Source organism: Moschus berezovskii, chromosome 15 (genome assembly GCF_049115385.1).
Source record: "Moschus berezovskii isolate FMDL1 chromosome 15, NW_MosBer_1.0, whole genome shotgun sequence".
NCBI lineage: Eukaryota > Metazoa > Chordata > Mammalia > Artiodactyla > Moschidae > Moschus > Moschus berezovskii.
In genome coordinates, this window is record NC_142474.1 from 65,320,771 (window position 1) to 65,339,803 (window position 19,033).

General features: G+C 45.8%; 1 long non-coding RNA gene across 1 annotated transcript in view; it reads right to left on the minus strand.

Annotated features, from left to right (window-relative positions):
• Positions 1 to 6,623: 6,623 nt before the first annotated feature.
• The window catches only part of LOC148775459 (uncharacterized), a 29,600-nt gene continuing 17,190 nt past the window's right edge, over positions 6,624 to 19,033 (minus strand). The window contains exons 2-3 of the long non-coding RNA XR_016039193.1: positions 18,920 to 18,970; positions 6,624 to 7,059 (exon numbers count right to left, since the gene is read on the minus strand). This is a non-coding gene — a long non-coding RNA (uncharacterized LOC148775459). The remainder of the gene's footprint in view (positions 7,060 to 18,919; positions 18,971 to 19,033) is intronic.

Consider the following 19,033-nt stretch of genomic DNA (forward strand, 5'->3'; position numbering starts at 1 on the left):
TTAAGTCAGTAAAAACATGGTCGAACCAGCGAGTCTTCCCTGGAGGTCCAGTGGCTAAGACTCCATGCTCCCAATGCAGGGGGCCCAGGTTCAATCCCTGGTCAGGGAACTGGAGCCCACCTGCCACAGCAAAGAGATCATATGCTACAACTAAAGGTCCTGCGTGCCACAGGGAAGACTGAAGATCTCAGTTGCATGCCGTAACTAAGACCTGCCACGGCCTAATAAACAAATAAATATTTCTTTGAAAAGTAGGGCAGGGAGGAAGGGAAGTCCACTGAGAAATGGTAAAAGAGGACTCACTGAAGTTCTTGCACTCAAGGCAGGAAAACACCCTGCCATTTTATTATGTGATACTTAATGTTCTAAATATAGAGATGCATAGAGATCATCTGGGGAGCCTGCTTAAAATTCCCATCTCCAGAGATGCCAACTCAACAGATCCAGTGGACAGAAATATACATTTTAATAGGGATCCCAGGAGGTTCTGATGCCAGTGATCCATTGACCTCAATTTAAGAAACACTGTCATAGATTAACCTTTCAGAAACTTTAAGATATTTCTATTTACATCTACACAATAGCTGCCCATTACACTTAATACTGGTGGTTTATTTTGCCGCTTAGCCCAAGGTTCTGATTGATGATGTACATACTCAGGGACCAAGGACCCAGAAGGAACCAGGAATAATTTTGTTAATGTGACAACCCCTCGTACCCAGCACTCACCCTCGGTGGAAGCTGGACTGGACATGTGCCTTTGGCTGGAGCCAAAGTCTGGCCTGTGATTTCTTCCTCCCTGAATTCCTGCTTATCTCACTCTTCCTTTCTGTCCACAACAAATGACGGGCAGGACACAGTGAAAGCAATATGAGGCAAAGGCTACCAATCACACATGCCACCTAGAAGGGGAGAAAGACAGCAAGAGAATAATCTGGGCTGTAAAGCCAAGATGGCAGCCAAAGCCAACAGATTTCAACCCATCAGAGAGGAACCTTAAAATGATGAGAAAAATGTTCTGTGCAAGTAAAAGAACTGACTCTCGGGGATTAACTTTCACACATGATATACAATGTCACTCGTGCACAGGGTCAGTGACCAGAGCCAGCCAGTTCAGGCCCCTTAGTTCATGGTGAGTCCAGGAAACATCCTTCCTCCCTTTCTGTTTCTTTCTTTTCAGAAATCAAGAATTAATTTCTCATAAAGACCAACCTTAAGAGAAGGTTGAGGAAGTTGCGTTATTCATCTCTCTCCTTTTTCTTGTAATGGGCCCGGGGCAGATGCACAGCTGTTAATGAGCCACTGTCAGGGATTCCTGCTCAGCCACTGGCCAGCCTCACAGTGGGTCCCTCCTCCAAGCGAGCAACAGTTAGGGAGTGACCTGCTCAGCCATTGGTAGGCACTGCTGTGAGCTCTGCCCCCTCCCCTTCCTCTGTATAAAAGGAGCAGGATTGGGACTGAGGGAAGGTGGTTTGTTGAGACCCTAGTCTGCCATCTTCTCAGTCTGCCAGCTTTCTGGTAAAGTCGCTCTTCCTGGAACTTCCTTGGTGGGCCAGTGGCTAAGATGACCTGCTCCCAAAGCGGGCGTCTTGGTTTGATCCCTGGTCGGGGAACTAGACCCCCATATACTGCAACTAAAGTTTCCAAGAGCCACAACTAAGACCTGCTGTGGCTGAAAAAAAGAATTGCCATTCCTTGCCCCAATGACCAAGAAGGCAATGGCAAGCCACTCCAGTACTCTTGCCTAGAAAATCGCATGGACAGAGGAGCCTGGTAGGCTGCAGTCCATGGGGTCGCTACTAGTCGGACACGACTGAGCGACTTCACTTTCACTTTTCACTTTTACACATTGGAGAAGGAAATGGTAACCCACTCCAGTGTTCTTGCCTGGAGAATCCCAGGGACGGCGGAGCCTGGTGGGCTTCCGTCTGTGGGGTCACACAGAGTCGGACACGACTGAAGTGACTTAGCAGCAGCAGCAGCAGCCCCAATGACTCACCGGATTAACTGGCCTGTCGTGTGACGAGCAGAGCAAGCATGGACTCGGTAGCATTCTTACATTCTCACAGGACCCTCGTTCTTATACATACTCTCTCTGACACAGAAACTGGTGCTGTGCTGGGCACACACAGTAGGAGCTTTGTTAAGTCTCAAGGTCATAAGCAGGCAGAGCTCAGAGATGCTTTTCCCAGATGGGTAAATTCTCTCCCATGATGAGCAGCCATCCCGTGAGGGGATCTGCAGTGGCTTTCCTACCCCATACCTCCCTTCGCTTCAACCACACACCTGCCCTCAGAGGGCTCTTTCCTCTGACCTTCCTGGTGCTGCCATTTTTATAGAACGCTGTGCCCTGACAGTGATCACAGCCTCATTCCAACTGCCTCATCCTTCCTACTAACAGCCTACCTATCCCACAGCCTCGGCATTTGACTTGATAGTTACGTCTTTGGGCTGATCAATGATCCAGGTGTCCTGACTACAAGGTTGAAATAGGACCCTTCTGACCAACTAACATGGGGGTGCTGTCTCTCCATAAGATGCAGAATGATGTATTAGTCTGCTAGGGCTGCCATGACAAAGTTTCACAAACTGGGTGGCTTAAGCCACAGAAATTTAACATCTCATAGTTCTGAGACCAGAAGTCTAAGATCAGTGTGTCCACAGTGCCATTTCCTTCTTAGGATAGCAAGGGGAGTCCGCTCCTTGCCTCTCTCTTAGCTTCTGCCTCTTTGATAGTGATCTTTGCACGTGTGGATGACCCACCCTTATCTCTGCCTTCATGTTTTGTCCTTCACATGTGTCTCTCTCCGAATTTCCCATTTTTATAAGGACATCAGTCACACCAGATCAGGGGTCCAGTCTACCCCAGAATGATAGCATCCTAACGAACCACATCTCTAATGACCCTATTTCCAAATGAGGCCACATTCCGAGATAGCAGAGGCAAGGACTTCAACATCTTTTTGTTCAGCTGCTCAGGTGTGTCCGACTCTTTGAGACCCCATGGACTGCAGCACGCCAGGCTTCCCTGTACTTCACCATCTCCCAGAGTCCACTCAAACTCAAGTTTATTGAGTTGGTGATGCCATCCAACCATCTCATCCTGTCATCCCCTTCTTCTCCTGCCTAACTGGTTTGATCTCCTTGTTGTCCAAGGGACTCTCAAGAGTCTTCTCCAACACCACAGTTCAACATCTTTTGGGGGGACACAATTCAACACATAATGGATGTCACTTGTATGTACCAGGCCCATTACCAGGGATGATACTGGAGTGAGGTAAGTGAGACACTCATCGGTAACTAAATTTAGGGAGTGCAAAATAACTCAGCAATCAAGATAAATAATGTTAATAATTCATTTTAAACAATTAAAGTTAAAGAAAAACTCCATAATGAGCAAAACATCAACATTTAAAATAAAGGCAGCACCTGACCTCACTTGCCTGATGGGGCCTTTCTGCTCCTGATACTTTCTGCCCCTGACACTCGATCCATGGCCTCACTGCCCTCCTCAGAGAGAGCCCTGGCTTCTCTCTTTTTTAAATTTACTTTTTATTTTTAATTGGAAACGAATTGCTTTACACTGCTGTGTTAGCTTCTGCTGTACAACAGTGTGAGCCAGCTGTATGTATATCACCTCCCTCCTGAGCCTCCTTTCCACCCTCCCATCACAGAGCACCGAGCTGAGCTCCCTGTGCTATGCGGCATCGTCCCACTAGCTATTTTACACATGGGAGTGTATACACGTCAATGCCACTCTCTCAGTTTGTCCCACCCGCTCCTCCCCTCCTGGTCCACAAGTCTGTCCTGTAGGTCTGCGTCTCTACTCCTGCCCTGCAAATAGGTTCATCTGCACTGTTTCTAGATTCCATATACATATATATATAGGTATTAATATATGATACTTGGTTTTCTTTTTCTGACTTACTTCACCTGGCCTCTCTTTACCCTTGAATATAATCTCATGAAATTTAGAACACAACTTAGGATATGTCTTTGGATTTTGAATTCAGAAGGCTCATTTACCACTAGGATTGAACCATATTCATTTCCCACTTAAGTAATTCTCTGCCAAGTACTTTCCACATCTCTCAGACTGAGTTTAATTAGACTACCTTAACTCTACTACTAGAGAGTTTATCTAGTTTATTAAGACTAGCTTGATATCGCAGACCCACATAAACCCTTCCTGGAGGGGGTTTCTGATTCTTTCTGATGTCATCTGGCCCTGTCAGCATTCCTTCATCTTTGCTGTTTTGTTTTCTTTAAATACCAAACAACGGTACACCCAGGACTCTCTCTCTCCCTCCCTGGCCCCCTTCAGGGATGGACTGGACTGCTCTGGAGGTTTATTTCTCCTCACTTCGAGGGCAAGGGCAAGTCTGGGATGGGCTGATGAGACAGCAGCTACCCCTAGAGTTGCCAAACTCACCCACATATGAGAGTTGGAAAGTAGAGAAACTCCTCAATTTCAGGGAAAGAAGATAAACTTTGAGCATCTTTCAGAGACAGATCAGGGTGAGCTGTTTTGCCAAAGTGACAGAGAAAAAGGCCACAGTAGCAGATAGGCATGTGTCATGATAAGAGAAAGACACTCCTTTTGCTGACCCCGTGGTCTGTGACCCGCCTGTTGATGGCTAATTGGGCAGATGAAGTGGACACGTGGACAGTCTGTTGTCTCTGCTTCTAGACTTTTCCAGCCTCCATCACCTTTGCGACTCCCAACTTCATTCTGCCTTAGCTTTTCGTAGCACAAGAAACAGCACACGTGTCTCACAGCCACACCACATTTACTCACCAGCCACCCAAGTCAGTGGCTAAGGACAATTTAAGTCCTTTCTGTAGTGAACTGTAGACTAGTTTCTGTGGTTATATGGAGGAGAAAAGATGTTCTCTGCCATGGATTTTTTTTTTAAACGCCATTCACTAATAGCCTACATTTTACAGCCTCTTGGAAAATACCTCTATCAATGTGTCAATGTGCACGAAACAGCACAGGTCTTGGCTCCCAGTGGAGCTTCATAAATCTTAGTTCTAAATTACATATCCAATAAAGAAAATGTAGGGATCATTTTGCTTAGGAATAAGGATGTTTTGCAGGGCCAACACTAGGGGAAATGTTCAGTATCAAGAAGGCCAGGATCTAGGGGGCCACAGGGAACCAGGCCCAGAGACTGGAGCCGGGAGGCATGGTTGCTAAGAACCGACTGCAGCTCTGCTCCTGGTGACTAGTTCACCAAGAAGCTAACTTCTCCAGGTCTTGATTTCCTTAGGCGTAAGACAGGGGTTCAGCATGGGTGGTGAATTCCCACTCTGACTCCGAAAATTTGTGACACTGCCCTCACTCCTGTTCCTGGATGAAGGGACACTCCGAGAGAAATCACTTCCTTTGTAAGTTAGCAACTTGTCTCTCCAGGATTCTCTATAAAGATTGGTGCTGCCGACGGTCACAATTCTCTTGAACTCGATAAATGGCACAGTATTCTGGACACAGCTGCCTTTCTGAGATGGTACTGAAGACATCCAATTGGGAAAACAGAGGACAAGAAATAATTGTGAAATGCTGTCAGGGAGACATAAGATGAAGGAAATAGAAGCTGTGCTTTTTATGGAATCAAACGCGGTTGCACAACTGTGTGTACGTGCTAAGTTGCTTCAGTCATGTCTGATTCTTTGCGACCCGGCGGACAACAGCCCACCAGGCTCTTCTGTACATGGGATTTTCTAGGCAAGAATATTGGAGCAGGTTGTCATGTCCTCCTCCAGGAGATCTTCCCGACCTAGGGATTGAACTCGCATCTCTTATGTCTCCTGCATTGGCAGGTGGCTCTTTTATCACTAGCGCCACCTTGGAAGCCCCAACTTGTGCCTAAATGATTATCTTTACTCTTCAGGTCTTGCTTTTTTTTTTTCCCCCCTTAAAGAGCCATTGACTTAGGGAGGGGATGGATTTCTTCAGAAATAGGGAAAGATGTGCTATCTGCAAGAAAGGGAAAACAAAGGACACATTTGGTGGAGACAGCAGCCTGTCTGCCCTTCCCTTGGGCAGCAAGCTAACTGCGACCCAGTTTGCCAGTTCTGGCAGGTTTGCAGTGGAGATCCCGGTGCTGCCTCTTCCCATTAGATTCTGTGGAAGCAGGACTGGCTGGGAGAAACAGCTGTGGGATGATGAAACTAACAGAGAGACAAATGGCTGGGGAGCAAACCAAGTTGGCAGCCCTGGAAACTCAGCAGCAATACATCGCGTTGGGTCTCCTCCTTGGATTAACATGCTGGTCCCTAAATGAGCATCCTCATTGCAGTAAACTTGGCTGTGACACCTCCCATGTTTTCAAAGTCTTATTTTTCCTTCGCCGGTTAGAGCTCACGGTACATTGCCTGTTACAGTCCATCTTACCCCGTTTCTTCCTCTTCCACTTAGGGTCAGGCGCCTCCTTGTACCATCAACATCAACCCAGAAACACACATTGCCCCATGCATGGCCTCAAACACACACATGCCCTCAGTGCACACCCTCTCTCTTTCCACACACACACTCCCCACTCATGTGTGAATACATACACTCACCCTCACAGACGCACACGTTCCTGAAATTCCCAGGTTATCCACCGAAGTTGGGCCCTGGTGGTCAGGCCACTGTCTGAATTTCTCCCCCTGTTCTGAGGTTGCTGAACTGAGTATGTGCCCTCCCGAAGTTGACAGTTCCCAGTGTTCAAGAGTGTAACTGGTTTATTAAATGCTGTGAACTTGGTGAGCAACACTTATGAAGCTTTTTTTATTTTTCCTGCAAAGCTGACCTTCCGACAAGATTTGTCGACTCTCCATTTCCTTCCCTTAGTGATGAACCTATTGTTTCTCAGGTATTGTCAGGAATCCCCAAAATGCAGTCTGGCCGCTTGAAGACGTGGTGTATTAGCTGCTTTAGGGATCAGGTCACAGCCTTTTCCTGAAAGTTCTGCAGGTGGAGCATCTGGGAGACCCGACAGGGTGTGGCTGGTCTTTTCACTTCTCTCACCTTCTGCTTCTCACAGGTGTGGTTGAGATGAAGGGGGAGGTGGGCTTAGAGAAAGGAGCACACATTTCAATTAAGCTGCAGCTGTGGCTGTTCTCTTCCGGCTGTTGATAGCCCTGTGTGGAGGAATTGGGGGTGCTGGCTAGGGGTTGGGGTGGGGGTGCTGGGGAGGGTGATGCCCTCCTGACGTGGTAGCCTCATGCAGCCCCATGTCCTCTGCCTGCACCTGAAGCCCCTTCCCCCCCACACATCCCCACGGCCAGCAGGGCTCCTGGATGCTGTCCTGGGAGGTCAGCTCAAAACCCACCGCATTCTGTGGCGATCCCAGGTGGCGCACACACTTCGGCCATGCCAAAGTGTGGGGGGCAAATGTCACTATTGCCGCCCACTGGCCATCCTGCCAGCTCCCTCTGAGAGGCAGGAAGGCAGCTCAACAAGTCTGCTGCAGCAGAGACTGTCCAACTAAGGAACTGCCCCCCAGTAACTCTTCTTCTTTACACTTCACAAAGCACTCTTTGGGAGCCCACTTAGGCTTGGCTTTTTGGAGGCAGTGTTCTAGGATAGACAGCCCCAAGATCCCTGCCCCTGGGGGTACACCATGCATCACTCCCTCAAGACTGTGGGTCTGATGGTTTACCCCCATGATGAGGTCATGTTCTACTGCACAATTGCCTTTAAGAAAGGGAGAGTAACGAGGTGGGCCTGGCCTAACTGGGGAGCGCTTAGAAGACCTGGCTCCTCCTGGAAACAGACTCTAAGTGTGAGGGGGACTGGACATGGGGGCTCTGCTGTTGGCTTTGAAGATGGTGGGGGCCACACAGTGAGGGAGGTTCATGGCCTCGGGGAGCAGCCCCCATATGACAGTTGGTAAGGAAACAGGGACCTCAGTCCCACAGCTTCAAGGAACTGAGTTCTATCATAACCAGTGAGCTAAGAGAACCCAGAGCATCAGATGAGATCACAGCCACCAACATCTTGATTTCAGCTGTGAGACCCTGAGCCCAGGTTTCTGACCTACAGAGCTCATTCTGTGTTTTTAAGCTACTACGTTTGTGGTGATTTGTTACAAAGCAAGATACAAGGAATAGCAGAAAAGAGGGAGAAGAGAGAGACTTCACTAAGCCAGCAACTCCCGGTTCCAACTACAGGAGTTGTGTGCGTTGTAAATGTGTGCAGCATTTGCAAATGCACACAAGAGGCAGGTGATGGGTTGATGGCAGCAGAGTCAAATAGCCCCAGGGAAATATCTGGCTGCTACAGGGGTCTTTTAAGAACAGGGGCACACTGCACTACTATTTTCGATGTTGGAAATTAGCTGCAATTCCCAGGCAACAGAGAAAGTTCTGTTGGACATCCTGCTTGCTATCTAAGGGAGAGGCGGTGGTCACAGAAGCTCTGTCTCTGTGTAACAGTGATGTTGAGGAAGCGTGACTTCAGGGTGTAATTATGAAGCAATTTTATTTTTGTCTTTCTTTGTGCTGTGGAGCTAATTGGTCTCTTGCTTCTGGATGACCATGGCTTTTATGGTCACCGTCAGATAATAAAAGGTATTCTAGTACTATTACTTCAGGATTAAAAGGTGATTAAGATGTCTAATTCAGAGTAATAGCCAAAACTTTCAACTTCATTCAAGGTTACAGCTGCACCTCTGGTTATCCGCTGCAGTGGGGAGGGGGTAGCTGACTTCTTTTTCTCCAACTGCAAACTCTGCCAAGCCCAGAGAATGAGAGGCCAGCCTGGCAGCTCCAGCTGCAGGGGAACTTTTTTCCCTTGCATCTTTGTCTCCCCTTTCTGGGTTTCACACTGGCTTCCCCAGCTTTTTCGTATTCCTATCTGACCTGTCACCTAGTTTCTATCTCTTCTTCCCCCTTTGAGTGTGGCTGTTTCTCTCAGCCTCCTGCCTTTGACTTTCTTCTTTCGTTTTTCACGCCCGCCCCTCTCCCCGCACTCCAGGGCTTCAAGTTGTGTGTGCATGTGGATGACTTTCTAGCCCTCTCCAGCCCGAAGCGCTAGTTCTGTGTTGCTGATAATCTGTTGGGAATCTTGACTTTCAACGGTCCCCATGTCTCAAAAGCAAAATCGTCTCAAAGCAAATTCCCCTCCCTCTGACTTCCTTGTTCTTCTCAGCTGCACCGCTGTTTCCCATCCATCCAGGCTGCCTGTCATCTTCGACTGCACCCTCTTCCTTACCCTGAGCAGCAAATCCACTGCCAATTCCTCACATTCTGCCTTCCTGGTAGTTTTTCTCTTTTTCTTTTTTATAATTGCTTTATAGTGTTGTGTTAGTTTCTGCTGTGCAACAAAGTGAATCAGCTGTAAGAATAATATATCCCCTCCCTCTTGAGCCTTCTTCCCACCCCCTCATCCCATTCCTCCAAGTCATCACAGAGTACCAAGCTGAGCTCCCTGTGCTATATAGCAGGTTTCCACTAGCAATCTATTTTGCACATTGTAATGTAGGGGCTTCCCTGGTGGCTCAGACGGTAAAGATCTGCCTGCAATGCAGGAGAACTGAGTTTGATCCCTGGGTTGGGAAAATCCCCTGGAGAAGGGAAAGACTACCCACTTCAGTATTCTTGCCTGAGAATCCCCACGGACAGAGAAGCCTGGTGGGCTACAGTCCCTGGGGAGTCAAAGAGTCAGACACAACTGAGCGACTAAGCACAGCACAGCATAGTGAATATATGGACTTCCCTGGTGGCTCAGATGGTAAAGAATCCACCTGCAATGCAGGAGACTCAGGTTTGATCCCTGAGTTGGGAAGATCGCTTGAAGAAGGGGACAGCTACCCACTCCAGAGTTCTTGCCTGGAGAATTCCACGGACAGAGGAGCCTGGCGGCCTACAGTCCATGGAGCTGCAAAGAGTCAGACACGACTGACCAACCAACACTGTCACCTTCACCTTCAGTGTCCATACATCAGTCACAATCACCCAGTTTGTTCGACCCGCTCCTCCCCTCCGGGGCTCACATGCTTGCTCTGTCTGCGTCTCTATTCTTGCCCTGCAAATAGGTTCATCTGTGCCATTTTTCTAGAGTCTACATATAGGCATTAATATATGATATTTGTCTGTCTCTGTCTGACTTAATTCTCTCTGTACGACAGTCTCTAGTGGTTCATAGCAGTTTTTGAATAAGTCTCCTCATCTCTATCACAACTGCTTCACCCTGGTTCTACCACTTGGAGTTAATAACCATTTACATTTTGGTGCATATTTTTCCAGCCTTTTTTTCCTATCAATATATTAAACAAAGAAAGAAATATTCATCTATTTTTTATAGACTAGGATTATACTGTTCACTTTGTTCTGTGGAGCTCTTTTTTCTTTTTAAACTTAGTGTATGGTGAAACAGTTTCTAAATGACTTAATATTCATTCACATTATTTTGCAAATACTAAGGTCACTGAGGACTTGGGGTTTTGCCATGGCCTTTTCCTCTTCTTCAGTTAACGGTGACCTAATTTCCACAGAAGAGGGAGGAAAAGAAAACTTTGCTGAACATATGGCAAATCCTGTCCCAGGTGAACCAGAATCTTTGGATATTGCCTGACTTAGAATGAATTTTTGTTTTTTTTTTTAGTGTCCACAGTATTTGTTAATCATTTATTTCTTGAGAGACTATTCCTCAACCCAAATACGCATAGTTTCAGAGTTCAGGAATACAGGTAAGTGACACAATTTCATGGAACTCAACCCGAAGAAATTCTTTATGTTTTAAATCACTTTGAAAGATACCAGCCTTCCTCTTCTCTGCAAAATCTTTCATGGAATCATAATTTCTGTAGAAATCTGCACATGCCTTCTTTCTTGGTTCAGCCACAGCAAACTTATAGAAAGCTGCAACTTCCAGGGGGACAATGAATGCTCCAACAAGATGATATCACAGACCCTTGGCCAGAAGGCCACTCATCTGAGGTTTTGTCAAAAAACTGGACATGGTAGTTTTTCTTCCTGATGGCTCAACAATGACGTTCTTCCAGTGATGGAGAAATGGACCTAGAATGAATGTTTGACAAGCGTTTGTGGAACAAGGGCAGGTGATGAGGAAGGAAGGGTCACATGCGGGGATACAGTGCCTGGATGGGTTGACTAGAGCTGTCATCAGGCCTGGGCTGGGACAGGTCAGGGGGCCACTCCCCGTGGCTGGCAGAACTTTGATGAAGTCATCTGGCCAGACTTGTGTTCCTCCCTTTGCTGATAAGAGGCTCCCAGTGACCTGTAACAACTAGTCCAAGTCTAGAGTTTTCCCAGTATGTGGGATTTTCAGTGCTAAAAGAGACTGGTTGCAGCAAACCAGGACAGTTGATCACCCTCCTCAGTGAATCCCACCCTGGGTTCAGATTCTCCTCTAAAGGATAAGGACTGATTCCAGAAGCTTCAAAACCACCATCTCACCCCTGCAGGGACCTTCAGTGTGATATCTGAAAGGAGACATCTTCTAGCCAGAATGAGAAAAACAAACATCAATCATTTTTACACCTCAGTTATTCTTGATTCTCTGTCACTAGTAGCCAACCCTAATTCCTACTGATAGGACTGCATAAAAGTGCATGTGTGTGTTCAGTCATTTCAGTTGTGTCCGACTCTTTGTGACCCTATGAACTGTAGCCCACCAGGCTCCTCTGCCCATGGAATTGTCCAGGCAAGAATACTGGAGTGGGTTGCCATTTCCTTCTCCAGGGGATCTTCCTGACTCAGGGATCAAACCACATCTCTTGCATCTCCTGCCTTGCAGCTGGATTCTTTTCCGCTTAGCCACTGGGGAAGTCCCTGTTGTTGTTCGGTTGCTAAGTCCTGTCTGACTATTTGCAGCCCCATGAATTGCAGTACACCAGGATCCCCTGTCCTTCCCTGTGTCCCAGAGGTTGCTCAAACTCATGTCCATTGAGTCAGTGATGCCATCCAACCATCTCATTCTCTCTGCCTCTTTTTCCTCCTGCCTTCAATCTTTCCCAGCATCGGGGTCTTTTTCCAGTGAGTCAGCTCTTCACATCAGGTGGCCAAGGTATTAGTTTCAGCATCAGTCCTTCCAATGAATATTTCGGGTTGATTTCCTTTAGGATTGACTGGTTTGATCTCCTTGCTGTCCAAGCCCATGTATTAAAGTACTACTAATTAAATTCATTTGCATAAACTCACCAATTTTATTCTTTATTACTGTGATGTGTAATAGTGAAATATGTACCCCAAAGTACCATTATAAGTTATATTTTGGGTACAAAACTTAGTTTATAGGTACGCTTGGCTTCTCTTAATAGCTTATTGATTATATGCAGTCATTTACTGACAACTTAAAAACCATAGGAGGACACATTCCTTCCAGTGGATGAATGGAGGCCCAGGGCACCAGGCCCCGATGTTGAATGAGAATAGTGGAACCTCTTTTGAACAGAGTCTGAGAAACAGCATTAACATACTTCTCATGGCCAAAGTGCATTTTATTCAGCCTTTGCTGCACGCACTTGTTTTTAGAGATGTGGTGTGACCTCTAGCATATCTGCATCTGTGAAATAATACACCAGTCTTCAAATCAAGATTTTGTGGCATTACAAATGCTTAGAGATGGTTTTCAAATTATTATTCTAGGGCTGGTCTGCTTCCTTTCTTTCTCTTAAATAATCTGCTTTAGGCATTGAAAAGGTCTACTCATCCTCAGACATGACGATAGCTAATTTGCTGAAAGCCTCTGAACATAGCCCAAGCCTGCTTAGGACATCTGCTGAGAAGTTAAATCATTTTAAGTGGGGGAATTAGGCTAATGTTTTTTGCTAGGGGAAAAATTGTGAATCTTGGTATTCTACATGAGACTTTTAATAGGGGAAACAAATTATGCTATAGATATACAAAAGAAAAATAAATCTATCTTACTTTATTAGGAGCTTGACACTTTTATTTAGAAAATTTATATTTCTGAATGCTTCCTTCATACATTACAGATGCATTTCAAATGTTACTCTGTTAGGTTAAGAGTCTATGCCTTAAAAACAGATTGGGGTGAAAGTGGGGATTGGGACCACTCTGAAGTAAGAGAGAAATAACAGATTTATCTAATGATAAGATGAATCAAAAAGCATTGCACATCTTTTTTTTTTTTTCAAAAACAGAGGAATTCTGATCTGCCTGAAAGATTCTGAATGGAGAAATATTCCCTGGAAAATTACTTTTTTATCACCACTTACCTTCCCTTTTAACACAGGAAATCTAAATGGGAATTTTATATAATGAACCATCATCTACAACAGATCAGCAATAGATGGACAGTTCCCTATTTGTAGGTTCAATGTTGAAAGGTATTTGCTGGGCACTTAGAAAATGTTGAGTTGAGGCTATTGGCTGGTGGCAACACGAGGAATTCTAACTCAGGGAATAAAAGGCAGTCATGAGGTTCTACTCTGATTGGTTTTCAAATAAGTGCTAGAGTGGGGCTCACGGTGCTAAGAGATTTGGTTTTGAACTAAAAGGGCAGAGTTAGCCATCTCATTCTGTCCCGGGCCCTCATGAGAGCCAAGTTCCCCACGCTGCAGTTCACCTGTATGTACTGTGCACCGACCCTATGCAGGGGCTTCCACCTGCCGAGGCAAGTGACATGGTTTCAATCCCTGGGTCGGGAAGATCCCCTGGCATAGGAAATGGCAACCTGCTCTAGTATTCTTGCCTGGAGAATCTCATGGACAGAGGAACCTGACGGGCTACAGTCCAGGGGGCCGCAAAGAGTCAGACACAACAAGCACACACATACAAACACAACACTATGCAATCCCAGGAAGTTGCGGGGAAACACTGGGCACTGCCCACCACTTCTGGCTACAGTCAACCTACCTGTTACATTATTTCAAAACATAAGTAAATGTCTTCGAAGAAAAATGAAACCTGTTTTCCTAATCTAATTGTGCCTTTTTTCCCCTCTGCTATTAGCTCTTTTTTTTTTTGAACCTCAGTCTCCTACCAAGAAATTCAATAAACTGAGATATTTAAGAAAAATATTTGGAAAGTGTGTCCTTTCAGAAGTGCATGTTCTTCTGGGTGGTTGACTTCTTTATGTTGCTGAACCCCTATGAGAAGGAGTGAGTAAGACATCAGCCAGCTGCTCTAGGCTCTTCCAGGACGGAAGATCTGATTAGCCTTCTCTGTGTGTGTGTGGCCAGGAGGCCAGGCCCGTGGATACAAGTCCAGTCCTGCTGTGTCAGACTCTGGGGCTGCTTAGGGAATCTGTTAGCTCATCTATAAAATAATGATGGCAAAGAATGTGAAACACTCACTAAGCCCTTTGTCACTGTGAATAAGCATCAAGTCTCCGCTTTGTGCCAGGTAACATTATTATTCTTCATAACATCCAGCTGGGGAAGGTTGGTGCCAGGGAAGTTTAATCTTGCTCTCACAGAGGGCATCCCAGTGTGACAATGAGCTCATTCTTCCAGAGGTGGACTCTCTCAGCATTTGCTTCCTGACTGTGATTCATGGTCCTGAATACCTGTGACCCCCCTGGTCCTCCTTCTGGCTGGATTTCTCTACTCAGCTAATTTAGAATGCAGAATTTCATCTTGAGAGAAAGTTTAACATATTTCTCTTTACTCACCCTCCCAAGGGTGACTGCAGTGGGGCAGTCTTCAGCGGCCAGAGCTTGTTTGCACCGCAACTATATTTATCCAAAGTAGAATATAAATTGTGCAACATCCAGCCCCTGCCCTCCCCATAGAAGATCTATCAGAAAAAGTAAAGTTCATGTTACCCTTAGAAAGAACTTAAATTGCTTTGTTTTGCTTGTGGTTTCTCATTTCCTGAGACTTTGAGAAAGTTTGACCTAGCCTTTCTTTTTTTTTTTTTCTTTTTAATATATTTTATTGGAAGGAGAGAATGCTCTTGTCACTAAGCAACATAAATAGGGAAACCACCCGTGGTTGTTTGTTGTATAAGCAGTGCAATAATGAAGATAAAGGACTAAAATCCTGACCTTTTTCGGTTCTTTCATAAACCAGCCTGAAATGCCAGCCTGATGTCTGAACATGTTAATATACCGGGAGGGACACCATTCATGCCATGAACTTGACCTTCACAAGCAGAGGGAAGAGTGCTGGTCTAGCAAGTGTTTTATGAGAACGGCCAGTATTCTTTTTATCAGTAGGTTGGAGGCACAGTATACATATAATTTCTACTTTATTCCAGGATTTTGCTTTCTGGCTCAATTTCAAAAGGCTACTTGACCAACTACTTTGTGTCTGTCCTTTAAAATTTTGTCTGTTATTCTTTTTCAGTACTGGGAGGTACTTAAATATTGAGAGATATGTGGGCCTGTCTTCTTATTTAACAGATGAAAAGGGAGAGCTTAATTGGTTTGGCCAATATCACCACACTGAACAAGCCCCCAGGATGTCACCAGAGTTCATGTGTGTTAGTAAGCAAACCTTGGAAAGCCTAAATAACAACTCTCCCACAATAAAGTCTCTTTTCTGAAGTGGGTGGTAAATTTTGATGTAAGAACACAAAAAAGGCTTTCATCTGGTATTCAATTCCATAAATACTTATTGAGTGGTCATCATATACAAGTAGAAATAGCTATCAGAAAAATAAAATCTCCTGAGTTCTTTGGGCTTTCCAGGTGTCACCAGTGGTAAAGAATTTGCCTGCCAATGCAGGAGACATAAGAGACCCTGCTTCGATTGCTAGGCTGGGAAGATCCCCTGGAATAGGAAATAGCAACCCACTCCAGTATTTTTGCCTGGAGAACCTCATGGACAAAAGAACCTGGTGGGCTACAGTTCATGATGTCGCAAAGAGTCAGGCATGACTGAGTGCACATGCATGTGGACACACTTGAGATCTTAGCATGGTCTTTGGGGGATGGATATCTCTCCTCTGCTTCAACACTTGCTCATTTCCATTCACTCCTCATGAAGCCAGTCATTCACTCACCCAACAGACATATCGCTAAGCACATCCTATGGGTTAGGTACTGCCTTGGGCCCTGAGATAAGAGATTCTGACAGGTTAGTGTCTAATTCAACTCAGGGAGCTTAAAACCAGATGAGGGAGGGTCAGACCATCTCTGTTTGATGGGCAACATTAGCACAATGTGCAGGATGTTCTGGAAGCACACACACACAAATGTATATCTCACGCAGTCCTGGGATGGGATGGTGATATAAGAGTGCTTTCTGGAAGAGGCGATCTGAGGTGGGCCTTAACAGAGGGAGTTATTTATGTGGATATTGTAAGGACAGGATAGGAAAAGGCTTCCCAGACTGAGAGTGTAGCAAACACATGCATGCTCAGTCACTTCAGTCGAGTCTGACTCTTCTATGACCCTATGAACGGTAGCCTGCCAGGCTTCTCCGTCCGTGGGATTCACTAGGTAAGAATACTGGAGTGGGTTGCCATGCCCTCCTCCAGGTGATCTTCCCAACCCAAGGACTGAACCCGTCTCTCCTGCATTGGCAGGAGGATTCTTTACCACTGAGCCACTGGGGAAGCCCTTAGCAAATGTAGAAGCTGCCAAATAAGAAATGGTGGGTGTGCTGCTTGTATACACAGCCCTGAGATGGTGAGCTAGAGAAGAAGAATCGGGCAGTTGTTGAATGCCTGCTGTACCTGGACCTCACACAGAGATTCTGACTGAAGAAGGCTCTGTCACTATATGTCAGTGATTCCAAAGGGGGACAGGACAGTGGAGAGCTACACACTGGCTCTTCCATCTACTGCCTGTACCTCATGTGGCCACGTCTAACTCCCAAGGGGACACGAGAGTGCAGTCCTCCTATTTGCACAGAAGGAGGAGAAATCGAATAGCTATGATAACCATAACAAATGATGTTATCAGAAAAATTTAAAAGTTAAAGCTCCTCCACTTGATGCATGTGACCCATTTTTATTTTATCTGATTTACCGTAACTCTGCCACAGAAAAGTAAGCTCATTTTCTTCTGTCATATTTCCAAGTAATTCATTTTGGAGGGCATACACGAGAGAGTGCTACGCAGAATAAAAAAAAAAATTTCAATGTGACTAGTTTGCCTGAAGTGAACATCTGATTCCACCTATTTTATAAACTGTGTTCACACCATTTTACTAGAACTTTGGGACTACGGTCTCCCATTTTTCATGCATGTACAAAAGGATATCCTTGAACATCCAGTTGGTCTGCAGTGAGGATGAGAGCACACTGGTAACCACATATCTGCCAGGGGATTATTGCCCAATATCAATGAGAAAGTCAGTGGGGCAAATTAAGCCGAGTCCATCGTTTTCCTTGGATGGTTCACAGCCTGGATCACGCAGGATTTGTTGGGACCTGAAGGCTCGTGTTACATTGAGTGGCCCCTGGAGAACTGCTTCTTCCGAGGGGAATGCTGCAGCACCGTCATCGCCTAGACGGAGGGGACCAGGAGGAGAAGGCTGCTGTAGGATGCAGCCCCGTGGAACTCGTGCTATCTGCTGTGAGAACACTGTCCTAATTAGAAGGACCCCTCCCACTTCCTGAGGGGACAGTCGTACTTGCCTTCAACAGGGGTTTGTTTTTATGTCACTGATGCTGTGAATGCCCCCTTTGATGTCTGCTGGAGAACACAACACCCACCTTGCCATCCAACAGCTGTGGTGAAGAATTCATTGTGGGATGCACGTTGCCATCATCCCTGGTTCCATTTGTGGTACTTGCCTCACTTCCTTTGTTCTGTTCTTCCCTACTTTATAAACAGTCTTTTGCATTTTATACTTTTTCTTTAAATCATTTTTGGAAAAAAAAAAGGGGGAGGGAAAGAGTCTTATTTTTTTATCATTGACCTAATTCTTGCTGAGTGTGGAAACACACAAAAAAACTCAATTAAAGGTAAATCAGCCTCTTTTAGTTAGAAGAAATCTTTCTCTGGGAAATATTTTGTATTTCCAAGTATAGATTTACGCTGAGAGATTTTTCTCTCATCTTAAGTGATCTCTCTCTCTCCCCGCCCCCCCACTGAACCAGGGAAGCTGCTCAGTTGTGTCTGACTCTTTGAGAACCCATGGGCTGTAGCCCACCAGGCTCCTCCAATTCCAGACAAGAATACTGGAGTGGGTTGCCATTTCCTTCTCCAGGGGATCTTCCCGACCCAGGGATCAAACCCAGGTCTCCTGCATTACAGGCAGACACTTTACCGTCTGAGTCACCAGGGAAGCCTATCTTTCCTCAAAAGGTGCCTGGGAGCAGGAAGAAATTGTGGGGGTGGGTGGGTGTTCATATGTGTGTGTGCATGTGCGCATGTGTGTGAGTGTGTGTGCGTGTGTGTGAGCGTGTGTATGCATGTGTGTGTGTGTGTGCGCGCACGCATGTGTGAGTGTGTGTGTAGACAATGAATCCAGACAGTGTTGTATTGAGTCAGAACTGTCTGTGAATAATCCAGGAGGCAGCTGGCTGTCTGACTTGAAAGCCCAGCAAGGTCTAATGAGGGCTTCTTATCTTAATTTGTGAGTTGACCTAATTCTGATTACTTTTGGAATTTGCCGCTACAGGAAAGAGGCCGCCATCTTTGTGGTACCTGTTCATCTTGAAGAGGATTAGGGTTTCTCCAGCTTCCAAATGGAGCCCTTTTTCTCCTCCCCTCATTTTTGGGTTACTGATCCATATCTCAAAGCTTTAGAAAAACTTGTCTGTGAAAGCTGTTTTAAAGTTTAAAAATACGTTTAGGTTAACACGCATTAACACTTCAGCACAGCAATGTCTTACTCCCTGGGGGAAACTGTCCAGCACGGACAGCATTCAGGGTAAATCTGAACACAGGCTTATTGGTGAAGGGCTGCAACGGACCCCTCCACAGCCAAGGGTCAAAGCTGTTTGCTCAAAAGGGACAGTTTGAGAAGAGGAAGAAGAAGGAAAGATTAGAACGGAAAAGCAAGAGTTGCCGATTCTATCGAGCTTCTGAGGATGGTAGACTGACCTGCTTTTTGGGCGTAACTGGGAGGCTTTTTGGTAAGAAGATGTGTGCCCCCTGCGAGAGAGAGAAGAGGAGATGATGTTATACCTGAGGAGTACAGCACCGAGTGAGTGACAA